This window comes from Lissotriton helveticus, chromosome 1_1 (assembly GCF_964261635.1).
Source record: "Lissotriton helveticus chromosome 1_1, aLisHel1.1, whole genome shotgun sequence".
NCBI lineage: Eukaryota > Metazoa > Chordata > Amphibia > Caudata > Salamandridae > Lissotriton > Lissotriton helveticus.
Window position 1 is genome coordinate 1416760890 of NC_136057.1, and position 17677 is coordinate 1416778566.

Genomic DNA, 17677 nt, shown 5'->3' on the forward strand with positions numbered 1-17677 from the left:
CCCAGCAGCACCCCCAGGAAAGCTGAGTGAGGGGCAGCACAGAGACCAGAAGGAGCACAAAAAAAAAGCGCCCCAGAGACGTGACAGCACAACGCCCAATGCCAAATCAGAAGCTGTACACAGGGCCAATCTAACGTAAAAATCCGCCGGATACGATCCCCTCGCATGATGCAAAGTCGGCAGTGACACCATCACACCACGCCGCTGCAGCAGAATTGCAAAGGCACCAGAGAGCACGAGATTTTACACAGCAGCAAACCACACATAGAAGAATAGCGCCGCACCAGAGCCCAAGTCCACAGCGCCGACGATATCAGTGTAGAGTGGCAGAGCACTGTCCCATGCAGAGGTACACAACGCAAACTAGACCCGAACCAAAACGTGAATCAGAGCGCTGTACATAGGTGCAACGCACAAGGACGCGCACATGTATGAAATCCACCCAGATGACACAACATCAAGGGAAACGTAGGAGACGAGGGAGGAAGGGTCAAGGAAACCGCCTGGAAGAACAAGATCCACAGGACAAAAAACGGCAGCTGCGGCCCATATGCCCCACCCGTCACCCACAAAGAAATAACACAGCACGGGGGCAGGCCCCAAAGGACACCCAGGGCCCCCAAAGGACCGCTAACGAGCAGCGCTCACCCCCCGCCGGCAGCGAACCAAGTCAAGCAGCCGCCACAGCCGAGGAGCACCGGAAGTCCTCGCACTCTCGACACACAAAAAGAGAGAGCAAAAGACACCGCAAAGCGGGACTCCCCCAGAGCGGAGGCCGAAGCAGGAACAAGGCCCCCACTCAACAGCCGGCACCGGACCCTTCAGCAACCATCACATCCAGCGCAGCGCGTCTCCCACCTGGCCAAGCACGGGGAGACGCGCACCACGACCCGGAAGCAACCGGGAGGCGGCGCACCAGCCGCAAAGGGCCGGCAAGGATCCACGGAACACCGGACAGGAAGAAGCCAAGCCCTCCAGCAAGCCAGGCAGGCCGGAAGGCAGACACATCAGGAACAGCACCCCAGCCCGCAAAGCCAGGCAGCCGGGCAGGGGGAGCAGAGAAGAGCAGGCACGCCACCCCAGCCCAGCAGGAGCAGGGGCAGCAACAGCAACAGCACACCAACAGTCCATTCTGTCGAAGACAGAAAAAAAGAACAGACGGGATGCTGGGTAAGTACTGCTTATGTACTCCCGGTGGGAGGGGCAGTATTAGGGTCCCAGCATACCTCTGTTCTTTTTTTCTGTCAGGAGATGGTTATCTCCACATGTAATTAAGAAGGTGTCGAGGACGGAGGGACCTGGGGGTAATGGATCTTGCGCTGTAAAAGTTTCATTGTAATAGTAGTGTGTTGTAAAAGTTGCGTTGTAAAGGTTGTTTCCCCCACCCAAAGCTATAAAAATAGCTTGGGTGGCAAGGATTATGTATAAAAGTCTGAATTGTCATTAGGAGCACAATGGGTGGTGCAAGCTGCAGTGGTCTCCTGACATGGGCCCTGGCACTTATTTATTTACAAATTAAGAACTGAGCACAACAAAATTACAGGAAGGATTCTACAAGGAAAGGATAGCCTCCCATCATGGCAGGATGAGACTTCACAGGGGCAATGCAGGTTTTAATGTGATCCACTGTCCTGCTTTCTTTATTTCAGAACCGTGGAAGTCTGGCTGCAATTAGGCCAGGTTTGCATAGGAAGCGACCTGAGTGGGTTAAGTGCCAGCAGGTGCTCTGATCCAGAGTCTTTTAGTTATCAAACTTGTATGAGTCGATGGAAGGCTGGATGGCTCACTCTCGTCTGCTTAGGCCATGGTGCACTGCATTGGTTGCATGAATGGCGGCTACGCCCCTCACAAGAGAATGGCCTGGAATATTTTCACTGGTATAACTCATTTTAAATGTATCTTCACTGCTCGCACTCTTCATTGACACTGCTACAAGTAGCCTTAATGGAAGGGTTGTCAAACTGGTGCCTAAAGGCAGGAATCCATGTTTCCAGTCTTCGCATTTTACAAATCATTTTATCACGTGACTGATGTACCCATGGGCTAAGCCTGAGTCACAAATTGAGGTGTATGCCAAGCCGAGCCAGAGCCGAGCCAAGGGTCTGGCTTGGCCTTAAGAGCCTGTGCACGAATCACACCATGAAACATTTGTCATGTATATTGTGCAACAAACATAATGTAAAAATATGATACAGTCTCTTCACAATCTAAAAAAAGTGTATTTCTTTAGCATGCAGGAGAGTTTCACTTTAGTGCATCAGAATATGTCACTGCATTAAAAGACATATATAAAAAAGTGATTGTTTTTACACATGAACTTAGCAACATTAATGCTCGCCCCACAGAGTCAATGTCATTGGTCAACTGAGAGGCAACTCAGGAGTCATGTAAACTCTAAAGTGGTTTAGATTCTTATAATAGGTGGAGAAACAACATAGTGTATTGAATCATACACAAAAGATGCTTGTACAGCGCGCATCCTGAACTCAAGTATTTAAAAGTGCATTCATGCGGGATAATAAAGAAAAGGAGGCTCTAGGAAATAAAATGTTTGCCTAGGTTCGCACAATTTGGACAAAAAAGATGGTGTTGATTACAAATTATGTGGTTTCACATTTTGCGATTTAGCCAACAGACGTAACCTTAATCTCGGTTTTGCTCTCTTTTTTTCCATTAAAGGCCCCAGTTTTGTCTTCTATTTTTGGTGTATGATGAGAAAGAAAGAAAGTTACTTACCTGTAACTTCAATTATCCAGTATTGGTATCTTTCATAGATTCACATGCCTGAATCATTCCCCGTCGCCGAGGCGGGAGTCCCACGGTAAATAAAAAAGCAGTGCCAATAGTACATGATAGTAGTAGGCCCAAAGAGAAGGCCTGAGGCCCAAATCCTAGTAGCCTATCTACATCATTATGCTAAAAAGATCAAAGTCTTTGTCCCAACCAATCAGCTGTCAGCACCCTCTAGTCACTCTCTGCAGAGCCAGTTCTCCTCAGATTTTCACCACACATCATGTGGAAGGGAGTCTCCTTGAGTGCCAACTCCGTTTATCCTTTAAGATGGCTGACAAGAAGGCCTTGTTCAAACCTTGCAGACCTTGCGATAAAAATAGAGTCCATGGTGATGATCAACATCAGGACTGTATTTATTGCCTCTACCCTAAGCATGAGGCTAAAGATTATAAGATTTGCCAAACCTTCCCTTAAAAAACTCTACGGGATAGGGAGGCTAGAGTCCTGTTGTGGCTTAAATCTTCTTCAACTGAAGATGATGATAGAGCTTCAACCTCCAACAAGAGAGCAAGATCCCAGGACAGTTCATCAAGTGAGGGGAGAAAACATCTTAAATCCTCCCACTCCACTTCAGGTCCTTCGCAAAGGCCTCCTTCTACTCCATCTGGGCCTACACAGTCTACAGAGGCTTCAGCTCTCAAGGACTCTATAAGGCAGTTTTCCAAAACCGTGAGTAAAAGCTGCTCTGTTTCTTCAGCGTTACCTATGTCGACTATCTCTGTCACATCTTCAGCTCCTTCGTCGACGATTTCCACTACTTCTATCACTTCTCCTATCCTGTCGACGAGAATTTCTATTGTGACTAAGAAAACCGTTGTCGAGGATTCGTCGACAAAAATCTCAATGACGAAGCCATCAAAACAACTGTGGTGCAATCATTGAGCTGGAAATAATGGGTATAGAGGCAGGAGTTCAGAGCAAGAATTGCGAGGAATTGAGTATTTTTTCTCATTAAATGGTGCAAGTTTCATGAAGATTACACACATTTGTAGCTGCCATTCCAGCAGCACGGTGTTTTAGGTGTATGTGTAATGCAAGTAAATGGTGTTCCTAATATTAAGGACATAAATGGGGGGGGCACTAGTCACGTAATCCATCACTGCAAAGCATCACTATATTTAAAATGCATGTTTACTTCTGCAGCAGAGCACTGTGCATTTACGTGACAGTTCTCTGAGCCCTGCTGCTCCAACCAAAGCATACCTTTGAAAGAGAAGAGCACACGTGTGGTACATGGGACACTTCATTAATTTTTTCACCAACTAACACTCAGCTCCTACTGACCCCACTTCTGCTTCTCCTTTTGCTTTTCCTATTTCCTGTGGGCATAGCCTGGTCCCTAAAACAACAGTTTTCCTCCTCTTCATCTCTTCTTCACTCCTCTGTCAGCCACAATGTGGCATTTCTTGTGTTTCCGGCTAAGGACTAACGAAAGGAAAATGAAAATGGGCTGCACTGACCCAGTCTTTAATTTAGGAAAACAACCATAATTGTAAGTCAGTTCAATAGGGACCTCATCCCCCTGACCCCCGGTGCCACTGCAACCGCTGCACTAATCATAGCCATGCTTCTTCGGTCCTTTCCAGGCCTCCCTTTGTGGCTAAACATGGACTGAGGACGTTTTGATTGGCAGGAATTATTTTTGAAATGATCAAAATAACCTGGAAATGTATAATGTTGTTGAGGTAAGAAACACAAGGACAATATTTATAACACTACAAATATATCTTATAACACTACACAAAGCTCTCCTCCAAGCTTTCAGAATTATTCATGTGAATAGCTTATCCAGCCCATATGTATTTATTAGAAATATATGACTTGGAGATGTGTGTATAATGAAAAGAATGCAAATACCAGAGTGTAAGGCAAAAATATTTACTTCATGACACATTATGGCATGGTTTCAGGAAAATTCTGAATGAGTTGTAATAAGCTTAAAAGCTGGACGCATAGTGCATTTTTTATCTGCTCAGTACTGAAGGTCACAGGACGGAGCTATCTTCATTTTCGATTTGTACTCTGAAATATGTGTTTAGGGCATGCAACATGGTCTCCATGAGAACAATTAGCAGTATGTATCCCAAGCACATGACGTGCTTGCGAGACGGCATTATGCAAATATTAAAACTGGAGCCTACTCATGACTTTCACACTAAGGTCGATCTAATGAGAGTTTTCTGGGCACACCTTTCACTTCTTGAAATGTATGTTTGAAACACATTGGATTGGATACCAACAGTAAAAAGTAGTTCTTTGAAATAGAGTTGAAATGTTAGCATAATGAGTGTTCGACATGCACAAAGAAGGTCACTTAATACTTGATTTGTTATATAATGAATGTTAAAGTTATATTACATGGGCAGCATGTAACATGTGCTTGGACCAATAATGGAAGATGCTTTCAAAATGGGTTTTATATGCCACACTTCATTGCTCAGTGTATGCTCTGAGCACACAATATCTTACATCATTTAGGTATGTTAAACACCATCATATATTTAGAGCATGGTAATGTTAATGCTTTTCAAATGAGCTTTAAGGTTTTTTTTTGGGTTGATTTTATTCCTTTTCCAATGGGCAGAATGTCATGTGACTCGTAATGAAAAGGAGTGCAGGGTGGCATGCTGTCTTCTTTGGAACTACTCCAGCATTAGGCACCCTTATTTCTTCAAGGGACTGAACACTGCCTTGTGCATTTCTTCTAACTGGAGGCTTTGCAAAGCTCTCACCCTGCCTGTTTTAATTATGATTCTTTTTAAAATGTAGGTGAATCTGTAGATTACTACGGAAATGCACTAGATCAATATTTTGTTTTTGGGTGGATCAAAATAACAAAATTAATTAAGCTAATTTCATTGTATGTCTTGGTAGGGACCTGCATCATACACTTTTTGAATTAGACATCAGACAATGTGAAGAGGAATTTCACTGCAGCATTTCAGACTGTTACTAGGTTGCACAGTTGAAAAATAATGGCTCAGCGAGGCGTGTCAAGCATACCATGTATTGTATGTCATTGGCTGTCTTGTGCTTAGTGCACTGCATTTTGCAGGTTTTTGTAATCTGATTCTGAGCAAATGCCAAGAATGCATTGTATAGAAAAAATGGGGATTTTACCTATGCCTCTATTTTGAATAAACCAATGAATGCTGGATTGGGTAAACCAAAATTTATTAGTTTAACCAGACTTTCAAGTCTTTTGAATTCATTTAATTTTTAAGTCGATCAGTTGTTCTAATTTGGACACAACAAAGAACATTATCAACTTCACGAATTGCCATATACTCTACAATACATCAATATTCCACAAAAATACCAACATTAATACAGTGCAAAAAAACATGACTACATAACTAATAATTACATGTATGTACAATTCCAATACCAGAGTGCTCTTGGACACAGTGAAAAAAGATAGCGCTGTTAACTAATAGTACAGTCTTGATCCTGCCACACTTTTAGACAAAAAAACAGTTATCAAGTGTCTCGAACCAATACAGCATATATCTGCTCATATGCAAATCTGAAGGTGTTTTGTATTAATCACAATCAAATGAATGTAACAGAAATGAATAATGCCGACGCGTTTCAAGTCCCTTGGATGAATCAAAGGACTCTCATCAGGGCTGTCAAAGTCTGGTCCATGGAAGCTATTTCTAAAATAAAAAACATAAAAAAACGTAATCTATCTTGTCCTACCGCCATTCAATATTTACAAAGGGCAGATGCTAAGGATAAAACGTAACTGCACGAACTCATCTGATTTTGAGACACATGCTTCCATATTTTGCAAAGAAATGGCAAATAGGGGGTACCCAAAAAAGCTGCTTTCACACACGAAGAAACGAGTCAGTTTCATCCCAAGGGACTCTTTGCTTAAGGTGAAGAAGAAGGAGGAGCTTGAGAGATTGGTCTGTGTGTCGACCTACGGCCAACACACAAACCAATTCAAGCGCATCATTTTAAATAACTGGCATTTACTGGAAACGCTGGACCCTCCCCTTCAAAAACCTATCTTCGCCATGTGTAAAAATAAAAGCATAGGGCAACAGTTGGTAAAGGCAGACAGTTTTATCCAGAAGCCAAAAAGTGATCTCATTGCCCAATGGAATCTAAAACCCATCTGCGGGCACCGCAAATGTGGCAATTGCGTGTCCTGTGCGTCAACACTTGAAGGAAATGTTTTTTCCAATAATGATGTGACATGGAGACATGATGTCTTCACAAATTGTCGAACTAAAAACGTGGTCTATGCTGTGGTGTGCGTCTGTGACAAAGTGTATATAGGCAAAACAACCCAAGCAGCCAATGTCAGAATCACACAGCACCGGTCACGGATTAAGAAAAAAGTGCTGTCCGCGCCAATGGTTGAACATTTTGTGAGCTGTAAACACACCGAAAATGATTTTAAGTGGACGATTCTTTTTTGGATTGACTCTAAATATAATCCTAATGTAGAAACGGCCTTGCTCCAGAAAGAAGCCTATCTAATAATGAAGTTCAATAGTGTGAACAATGGGCTCAACTGTCTGAGCGAAATAAACAGAATGTAAACAACAGGCAGGTGTCCACAGTCATGTTGAACTACTGTTCCCAGAAACCTCCATGCTGGGGCACACACCTCTCCTAGTCACATGATGATCATGTGACTCGGCCCTTAAGACTTGCAAAACACCCGCGCGACCTCCTAAGCGTCTGTAGCAGCACTGTCCCGGGTGATGTGGACGTTCACCTAAAACAAACATTAAGGTAAGCCCCTGTGCAGCGCAGATAAGTGCGTGACATTTGGCTTCATACTCAGTACAATGCGGCCCGTTTTACACGTGCTCCGCTTGTTCTTTCAGACTCTGAATCATTGAGACCACCGGCAGCGACAGGCAGAAGCCCCGTGCCAGACGGGTTAAGGTAGGCCCCTTTGGGAAGGCTTAAACAATAAGATCGAGGTTGCGTCTGGCGCCAGCACGCGCCCAGACTAAACGTGTCCGTTTTACTTGCATTTTTACAGAAATCAAGTACATCAACTCACTCAGAGCGGGGTCGAACCGCCCCAGAGCGGACCAAAAGTAAGTCAGTGCAGCACTTATTAAATACTAAAGGATTGCACTCGCAGTCCATGTAAGGCTGATTATTGTTATTCACATTATTGTAGAATATGTGACCCGGGTGAGGAATTCCCCTGTCGGTTGAAGTGACACACACGTGACGTCAAAACCAACACATGAAAGGTAAAACACTGCCCAGGTGGCACCCTCATTCTGAATTTGAAACTACACAGATTTTTGATACAAATAATCTCACTTTGTTCCAGTGAGCACCCACGGCACAGACCACAGTACACGTATATTGCAGCCCTGGAATTCGAACTTAGCAGGTAGGCTGCACCTCCCAATGTGAGAAATTCCTTTGTAAATATTGAATGGCGGTAGGACAAGATAGATTACGTTTTTTTATGTTTTTTATTTTAGAAATAGCTTCCATGGACCAGACTTTGACAGCCCTGATGAGAGTCCTTTGATTCATCCAAGGGACTTGAAACGCGTCGGCATTATTCATTTCTGTTACATTCATTTGATTGTGATTAATACAAAACACCTTCAGATTTGCATATGAGCAGATATATGCTGTATTGGTTCGAGACACTTGATAACTGTTTTTTTGTCTAAAAGTGTGGCAGGATCAAGACTGTACTATTAGTTAACAGCGCTATCTTTTTTCACTGTGTCCAAGAGCACTCTGGTATTGGAATTGTACATACATGTAATTATTAGTTATGTAGTCATGTTTTTTTGCACTGTATTAATGTTGGTATTTTTGTGGAATATTGATGTATTGTAGAGTATATGGCAATTCGTGAAGTTGATAATGTTCTTTGTTGTGTCCAAATTAGAACAACTGATCGACTTAAAAATTAAATGAATTCAAAAGACTTGAAAGTCTGGTTAAACTAATAAATTTTGGTTTACCCAATCCAGCATTCATTGGTTTATTCAAAATAGAGGCATAGGTAAAATCCCCATTTTTTCTGTATTTATCAGTGGCCCGACCTACCCTCTTTCCCAGCGGGCCCAACCCCCAGTTGCCTTCAAGAATGCATTGTATTGCATCTCACATGTCCATAACTGTCCACAGCATGATCCTCAACCTGCACATAGGGTTACTTTGATATTGAAGTGTTGGTGTAATTCAAAGTTACTATTGAAAATAATTGGACTGGGCGATGGCTTCGTGAGGATCTTATCAAGAAACATCTTTTTTCGACTAAAATTTATGGTAAAGTTTGACCGAAATAAGGGTTGGCATACCTCCCAAATAAGGGTAACTTGAGAGTATGTCATCTGTAGGGCTTTAAACTTTATTTCCTTAAACAACTGGCCAGAAGCGCATTCAAATGCACCAGTGCAGAACGCAGTGTCACAACACACTATTAGTAAGATATATTTTGGATGATGTTACTTTCTGTAATGTCATCAGTTCAAGAATCATGTGATATCATAAATAGGTCAAAGGGCATGTGATGTCACTTCTGCTAACCCTGACATTTTGGTAAATGGACGTCCATGCTGGGAAGATCTGTTCCTTCACATTTGCAATTTTCCAATCAAGCTACTTCTGTAACAGCTCCATTCAGACATCGGATTCAAGCTGTTCCAAGATGGCAGGGGAGAATGTTCAAGACTAAAGTCGTCCTCAGTCCTTGATAGGGCGCCTGGGGGGATCCACACCCCCGCCACACCCCCTTAGATGTGCATGTCCAACACATGGCAAGTCAAAGAATGCAGGTTTACCTTGTTCCGTTATAACTCTCAGATATAAGTGCAAATAGGAATCTTGCCAACGACCAGAGTCAGGAAAAAAGTAAATCTACAGAAATAGATTCAAATCACAAAAATAATGTGTTTATTCCAGTAGATTTATACCTTTATTTGGAGTATGTTTATTATTTTATATCTTAAAACATTAAAGGAGTCTTCCTTGACGGTAGGATAGTTCTGAGCTTTTCAGGAGTACTGACAATCTTAAAGTCTTGTGGGTGTTGACCAACTTCCAATGGTATCTCCCCTCTGGAATACCCATCCCGCCCATGGGACCATATGTACTCTCACACAAAATAAGTGTAACTTTACAAGTACATTATTTTAACCAAACATGAACATTATTTCACCAAATATTAACTTATACTTGTTAATAAAGTTGAATGTGGTGCACAAATAGACAAATTGCTTTGATTTAAGAATCACGCACACAGACTTTTACTGCTTTCCAAGGACTTAAGAATCAAGGATAGATTAAACTCTTAGAAGGATATCAACTATTTCATGGACAGACACATTTGTGTTACTTTCTTTCCCTTCAATTTCTGCATTTTCCGCAGAAACTATGGGTTTGCGCATTTGTCACGTAATCCATCATCTGCGGCATAATTTGCAGATTTTAATAAAATAATTGTTACTGACTCAAATGGATCAAAGTTAATATAAAAGCGGCACATGTGTTGCCTTGCAGTGCAAGGCCTTTGCAGAAGTTGCTTGGTCACCTTCGTGTAGCCTCTTGTAGTATCTGGTTTGGGTGCTAAACTGGTACTAATAAGGTGAAACCTTTTCCGAGACAGTGTTAACGTATAAAAGTGACAAAATAATGAAGCTATACATTCACAAAATGTGATTCATTACGCAGAATTTTCCTTTTCTTGCCAGATAATTTGGTTAGGAATGTCCCCTAATTTAGAACCCCCTAGTTGCATGATTCCAGTTGCCCAGACTATAGGGCCCGTGGGGCTATCCATCCTTAAGCCCGGTGCAGTCTACGCGCACACGGCAAGTAGTGGAGATGGGTAAATAGGCTTATTTAATGGGGAGTCAATGCTACACGGCCATTAGGGCCGAGGGGTGAGAGCTGACTGGTACTGAAAGAGTATGAGTTAGAAAACAACTACATTCATCCATGATCATTCTTTTTCTTTGATGCCAATGTTGTCCCTTCTGAGGTTGGCCACGTGCTGGAATCATAGAGGCAACATGAAAGTCCAGAATGACCTATTAGATCAGCTCTTTCTAGGAGAAGGGTGGGAAATCCGAAGGATCCTTCCTGTTACCAGGGTATTGGTTTTCCCCCACGTTAGTATAACTAATGCTGCCAGTTTTGTATTTTGATTGATTTTTACATTTAGTTACGAAGGAAAACAATGTGTTTCTGAATATTTATTTTTAAAAATTGAAAACAGAAAGCAGGTCTTCTTTTGAGTGACCCCTCACCCTCTCAGGAAGAAAGGCCCGGCCGGTATCGGTGCAGATTTGCAGAAGGGGTAGTTTAAAAAGGGATGGGATTTGCTTACCTAGCAGATGGGTGCTCAAAATACTTCTACGAAACTAATGTCTGGTAAGAGGGTACAGTTGTACTCAGACTCTTGTTAGACATCAGGGACATTCTCCCTTGTCAGGTTTTCGACTTGACTGGTTCGCAGGTCTCCGATTTAGAGATACGACTGCCATTGTTCTATTGATACTGGGCAGTAATTAGGGATATTTTTTGTTGCAAGACTGGTTGGTTAACTTCTCCTTGGTAAAAGGCAATACACGCCAAAGCGGTTGGCATAACAGGGTTTGAGAGGTAGTCCTTAGGATTTTAATTGCAGGCATCCATGCTCATATGTATGGTAATTACTACCTATTTTTAGGTCTCCCCTGAGACAGCGCAGGCTGTCTCCTCGAGACATTTAGTAAGTGGCTTTTAAAAGTGCCACCAGAGGCTTTTGCTGGCCTACAGCTTGCGTTCACGAGCTTTTGCTCACGCACAACTGACATCTGTGTTTTTAGTGCTGTTATCAGGCTCCTCTGCTTGCACTACCACCCTCCCTTTTCCCCCTCCCTCCTGGTCAGCTTCATTTGTGTCTTCTAACGGTGAATCATGCTCCTCTGCTCGCACTCCCCCTCCCTTCTCCCCCTACGCCCCCTCCTCTTCGTCAGTGTCCTTTGTGTCTTCTATCACTGTGAATGCTCCTGCTTCCAACAGGCACACACACCATCAGTCGTCAGTGCACGCTTTCACCAGGCACACACACCACCAGCCGTCAGTGCACGCTTCCACCATGCACACACACCACCAGCTGTCAGTGCACACTTCCGCCAGGCACACACCACTAGCCGTCAGTGCATGCTTCCACCAGGCACACACACCACCAGCCGTCAGTGCACACTTCCACCAGGCACACACACCACCAGCCATCAGTGCACGCTCCCACAAGGCACACACCATCAGCAGACAGTGCACAATTCCACCAGGCACACACACCACCACCTGTCAGTGCACGCTTCTACCAGGCACACATACCACCAGTTGTCAGAGCGCACTTCCACCAGGTAAACACACCACCAGCCGTCAGTGCACTCTTCCCCCAGGCACACACACCACCAGCCGTGTGCAGACTTTTACCAGGCACACACGCTACCAGCCGTCAGTGCACGCTTCCACCAGGCACACACACCACTAGCCGTCAGTGCATAATTCCACCAGGCACACACACCACCAGCCGTCAGTGCATAATTCCACCAGGCACACACACCACCGGCTGTCAGTGCACACTTCCACCAGGCGCACACACCACCAGCCGTCAGTGCACGATTCCACCAGGCACACACACCACCAGCTGTCAGTGCACCCTTCCACCAGGCATGCACACCACCAGCCATCAGTGCATAATTCCACCAGGCACACACACCACCAGCCATCAGTGCACACTTTCACCAGGCACTCACACCACCAGCTGTCAGTGCACGCTACCACCAGCACACACACCACCAGCCATCAGTGCACGCTTCCACCAGGCCCACACACCACCAGCCATCAGTGCACGCTTCCACCAGGCACACACACCACCAGCCATCAGTGCATAATTTCACCAGGCACACACACCACCAGCCGTCAGTGCATGCTTCCACCAGGCACACACCAACAGCCATCAGTGCACGATTCCACCAGGCACACACACTACCAGCCGTTGGCGCACGCTTCCAGCAGGCACACACCATCAGCCATCAGTGCACGCTTTCACCGGGCACACACACACCACCAGCTGTCAGTGCACGCTTTCACCGGGCACACGTACCACCAGCCATCAGTGCATGCTTTCACCAGGCACACACACCACCAGCCGTCAGTGCACACGTCCACCAGGCACACACACCACCAGCCGTTAGTGCACACTTCCACCAGGCACATACACCACCAGCTGTCAGTGCATGCTTTCACTGGGCACACACACCACCAGTCATCAGTGCACGCTTCCACCAGTCACACACACCACCAGCCGTCAGTGCACGCTTCCACCAGGCACACACACCACCAGCCGTTAGTGCACTCTTCCACCAGGCACATACACCACCAGCCATCAGTGCACGCTTTCACCGGGCGCACACACCACCAGCCGTCAGTGCACGCTTTCACCAGGCACACACCACCAGCCATCAGTGCACAATTTCACCAGGCACACACACCACCAGCCGTCAGTGCACGTCAGCCGTCACACACTACCAGCCGTTGGCGCACGCTTCCAGCAGGCACACACCATCAGCCGTCAGTGCACGCTTTCACCGGGCACACACACACCACCAGCTGTCAGAGCACGCTTTCACCGGGCACACGTACCACCAGCCATCAGTGCATGCTTTCACCAGGCACACACCACCAGCCATCAGTGCACCCTTCCACCAGGCACACACACCACCAGCTGTCAGTGCACGCTTCCACCAGGCACACACACCACCAGACGTCAGTGCACGCTTTTACCGGGCGCACACACCGCCAGCCATCAGTGCACGCTTTCACTGGGCACACACCACCAGCCGTCAGTGCACGCTTCCACCAGGCACACACACCACCAGCCGTCAGTGCACAACTGACATTTGTGTTTTTAGTGCTGTTATCAGGCTCCTCTGCTTGCACTACCACCCTCCCTTTTCCCCCTTCCTTCTGGTCAGCTTCATTTGTGTCTTCTAACGGTGAATCATGCTCCTCTGCTCGCACTCCCCCTCCCTTCTCCCCCTACGCCCCCTCCTCTTCGTCAGTGTCCTTTGTGTCTTCTATCACTGTGAATGCTCCTGCTTCCAACAGGCACACACATCATCAGTCGTCAGTGCACGCTTTCACCAGGCACACACACCACCAGCCATCAGTGCATGCTTCCACCATGCACACACACCACCAGCTGTCAGTGCACACTTCCACCAGGCACACACACCACTAGCCGTCAGTGCACGCTTCCACCAGGCACACACACCACCAGACGTCAGTGCACACTTCCACCAGGCACACACACCACCAGCCGTCAGTGCACGCTCCCACAAGGCACACACCATCAGCAGTCAGTGCACAATTCCACCAGGGACACACACCATCACCCGTCAGTGCACGCTTCTACCAGGCACACATACCACCAGTTGTCAGAGCGCACTTCCACCAGGTAAACACACCACCAGCCGTCAGTGCACTCTTCCCCCAGGCACAGACACCACCAGTCGTGTGCAGACTTTTACCAGGCACACACGCTACCAGCAGTCAGTGCACGCTTCCACCAGGCACACACACCACTAGCCGTCAGTGCATAATTTCACCAGGCACACACACCACTAGCCGTCAGTGCACCCTTCCACCAGGCACACACACCACCAGCCGTCAGTGCACACTTCCACCAGGCGCACACACCACCAGCCGTCAGTGCACGATTCCACCAGGCACACACACCACCAGCTGTCAGTGCACCCTTCCACCAGGCACACACACCACCAGCCATTAGTGCATAATTCCACCAGGCACACACGCCACCAGCCGTCAGTGCACACTTTCACCAGGCACTCACACCACCAGCTGTCAGTGCACGCTACCACCAAGCACACACACCACCAGCCATCAGTGTACGCTTCCACCAGGCACATACACCACCAGCCATCAGTGCACTCTTCCACCAGACACACACACCACCAGCCGTCAGTGCCCGCTTCCACCAGCCCCACACACCACCAGCCATCAGTGCACGCTTCCACCAGGCACACACACCACCAGCCATCAGTGCATAATTTCACCAGGCACACACACCACCAGCCGTCAGTGCACGCTTCCACCAGGCACACACACCACCAGCCATCAGTGCACGATTCCACCAGGCACACACACCACCAGCCGTCAGTGCACAATTTCATCAGGCACACACACCACCAGCCGTCAGTGCACGTCAGCCGTCACACACTACCAGCCGTTGGCGCACGCTTCCAGCAGGCACACTCCATCAGCTGTCAGTGCACGCTTTCACCGGGCACACGTACCTCCAGCCATCAGTGCACGCTTTCACCAGGCACACACACCACCAGCCATCAGTGCACACGTCCACCAGGCACACACACCACCAGCCGTTAGTGCACACTTCCACCAGGCACATACACCACCAGCCGTCAGTGCATGCTTTCACTGGGCACACACACCACCAGTCATCAGTGCACGCTTCCACCAGTCACACACACCACCAGCCGTCAGTGCACGCTTCCACCAGGCACACACACCACCAGCCATTAGTGCACGCTTTCACCAGGCACATACACCACCAGCCGTCAGTGCACGCTTTCACCGGGCGCACACACCACCAGCCGTCAGTGCACGCTTTCACCAGGCACACACCACCAGCCATCAGTGCACGCTTTCACCGGGCGCTCACACCACCAGCCGTCAGTGCACGCTTTCACCAGGCACACACCACCAGCCATCAGTGCACCATTCCACCAGGCACACACACCACCAGCTGTCAGTGCACGCTTCCACCAGGCACACACACCACCAGACGTCAGTGCACGCTTTTACCGGGCGCACACACCACCAGCCATCAGTGCACGCTTTCACTGGGCACACACCACCAGCCGTCAGTGCACGCTTCCACCAGGCACACACACCACCAGCCGTCAGTGCACAACTGACATTTGTGTTTTTAGTGCTGTTATCAGGCTCCTCTGCTTGCACTACCACCCTCCCTTTTCCCCCTTCCTTCTGGTCAGCTTCATTTGTGTCTTCTAATGGTGAATCATGCTCCTCTGCTCGCACTCCCCCTCCCTTCTCCCCCTACGCCCCCTCCTCTTCGTCAGTGTCCTTTGTGTCTTCTATCACTGTGAATGCTCCTGCTTCCAACAGGCACACACATCATCAGTCGTCAGTGCACGCTTTCACCAGGCACACACACCACCAGCCGTCAGTGCATGCTTCCACCATGCACACACACCACCAGCTGTCAGTGCACACTTCCACCAGGCACACACACCACTAGCCGTCAGTGCACGCTTCCACCAGGCACACACACCACCAGCCGTCAGTGCACACTTCCACCAGGCACACACACCACCAGCCGTCAGTGCACGCTCCCACAAGGCACACACCATCAGCAGTCAGTGCACAATTCCACCAGGCACACACACCATCACCCGTCAGTGCACGCTTCTACCAGGCACACATACCACCAGTTGTCAGAGCGCACTTCCACCAGGTAAACACACCACCAGCCGTCAGTGCACTCTTCCCCCAGGCACACACACCACCAGCCGTGTGCAGACTTTTACCAGGCACACACGCTACCAGCAGTCAGTGCACGCTTCCACCAGGCACACACACCACTAGCCGTCAGTGCATAATTTCACCAGGCACACACACCACTAGCCGTCAGTGCACCCTTCCACCAGGCACACACACCACCAGCCGTCAGTGCACACTTCCACCAGGCGCACACACCACCAGCCGTCAGTGCACGATTCCACCAGGCACACACACCACCAGCTGTCAGTGCACCCTTCCACCAGGCACACACACCACCAGCCATTAGTGCATAATTCCACCAGGCACACACGCCACCAGCCGTCAGTGCACACTTTCACCAGGCACTCACACCACCAGCTGTCAGTGCACGCTACCACCAAGCACACACACCACCAGCCATCAGTGTACGCTTCCACCAGGCACATACACCACCAGCCATCAGTGCACTCTTCCACCAGACACACACACCACCAGCCGTCAGTGCACGCTTCCACCAGCCCCACACACCACCAGCCATCAGTGCACACTTCCACCAGGCACACACACCACCAGCCATCAGTGCATAATTTCACCAGGCACACTCACCACCAGCCGTCAGTGCACGCTTGCACCAGGCACACACACCACCAGCCATCAGTGCACGATTCCACCAGGCACACACACCACCAGCCGTCAGTGCACAATTTCATCAGGCACACACACCACCAGCCGTCAGTGCACGTCAGCCGTCACACACTACCAGCCGTTGGCGCACGCTTCCAGCAGGCACACTCCATCAGCTGTCAGTGCACGCTTTCACCGGGCACACGTACCTCCAGCCATCAGTGCACGCTTTCACCAGGCACACACACCACCAGCCATCAGTGCACACGTCCACCAGGCACACACACCACCAGCCGTTAGTGCACACTTCCACCAGGCACATACACCACCAGCCGTCAGTGCATGCTTTCACTGGGCACACACACCACCAGTCATCAGTGCACGCTTCCACCAGTCACACACACCACTAGCCGTCAGTGCACGCTTCCACCAGGCACACACACCACCAGCCGTTAGTGCACGCTTTCACCAGGCACATACACCACCAGCCGTTAGTGCACGCTTTCACCGGGCGCACACACCACCAGCCGTCAGTGCACGCTTTCACCAGGCACACACCACCAGCCATCAGTGCACGCTTTCACCGGGCGCTCACACCACCAGCCGTCAGTGCACGCTTTCACCAGGCACACACCACCAGCCATCAGTGCACCCTTCCACCAGGCACACACACCACCAGCTGTCAGTGCATGCTTCCACCAGGCACACACACCAC

The 17677-nt window shown here is 48.2% G+C and overlaps 1 protein-coding gene across 1 annotated transcript in view; it reads right to left on the reverse strand.

Annotated features, from left to right (window-relative positions):
- LOC144764134 (potassium channel subfamily T member 2-like) overlaps window positions 1-17677 on the reverse strand; it is a gene marked incomplete at its 5' end in the record, with an annotated part of 1271238 nt that overhangs the window by 218551 nt on the left and 1035010 nt on the right. The gene's annotated exons all lie outside the window — the stretch shown is intronic.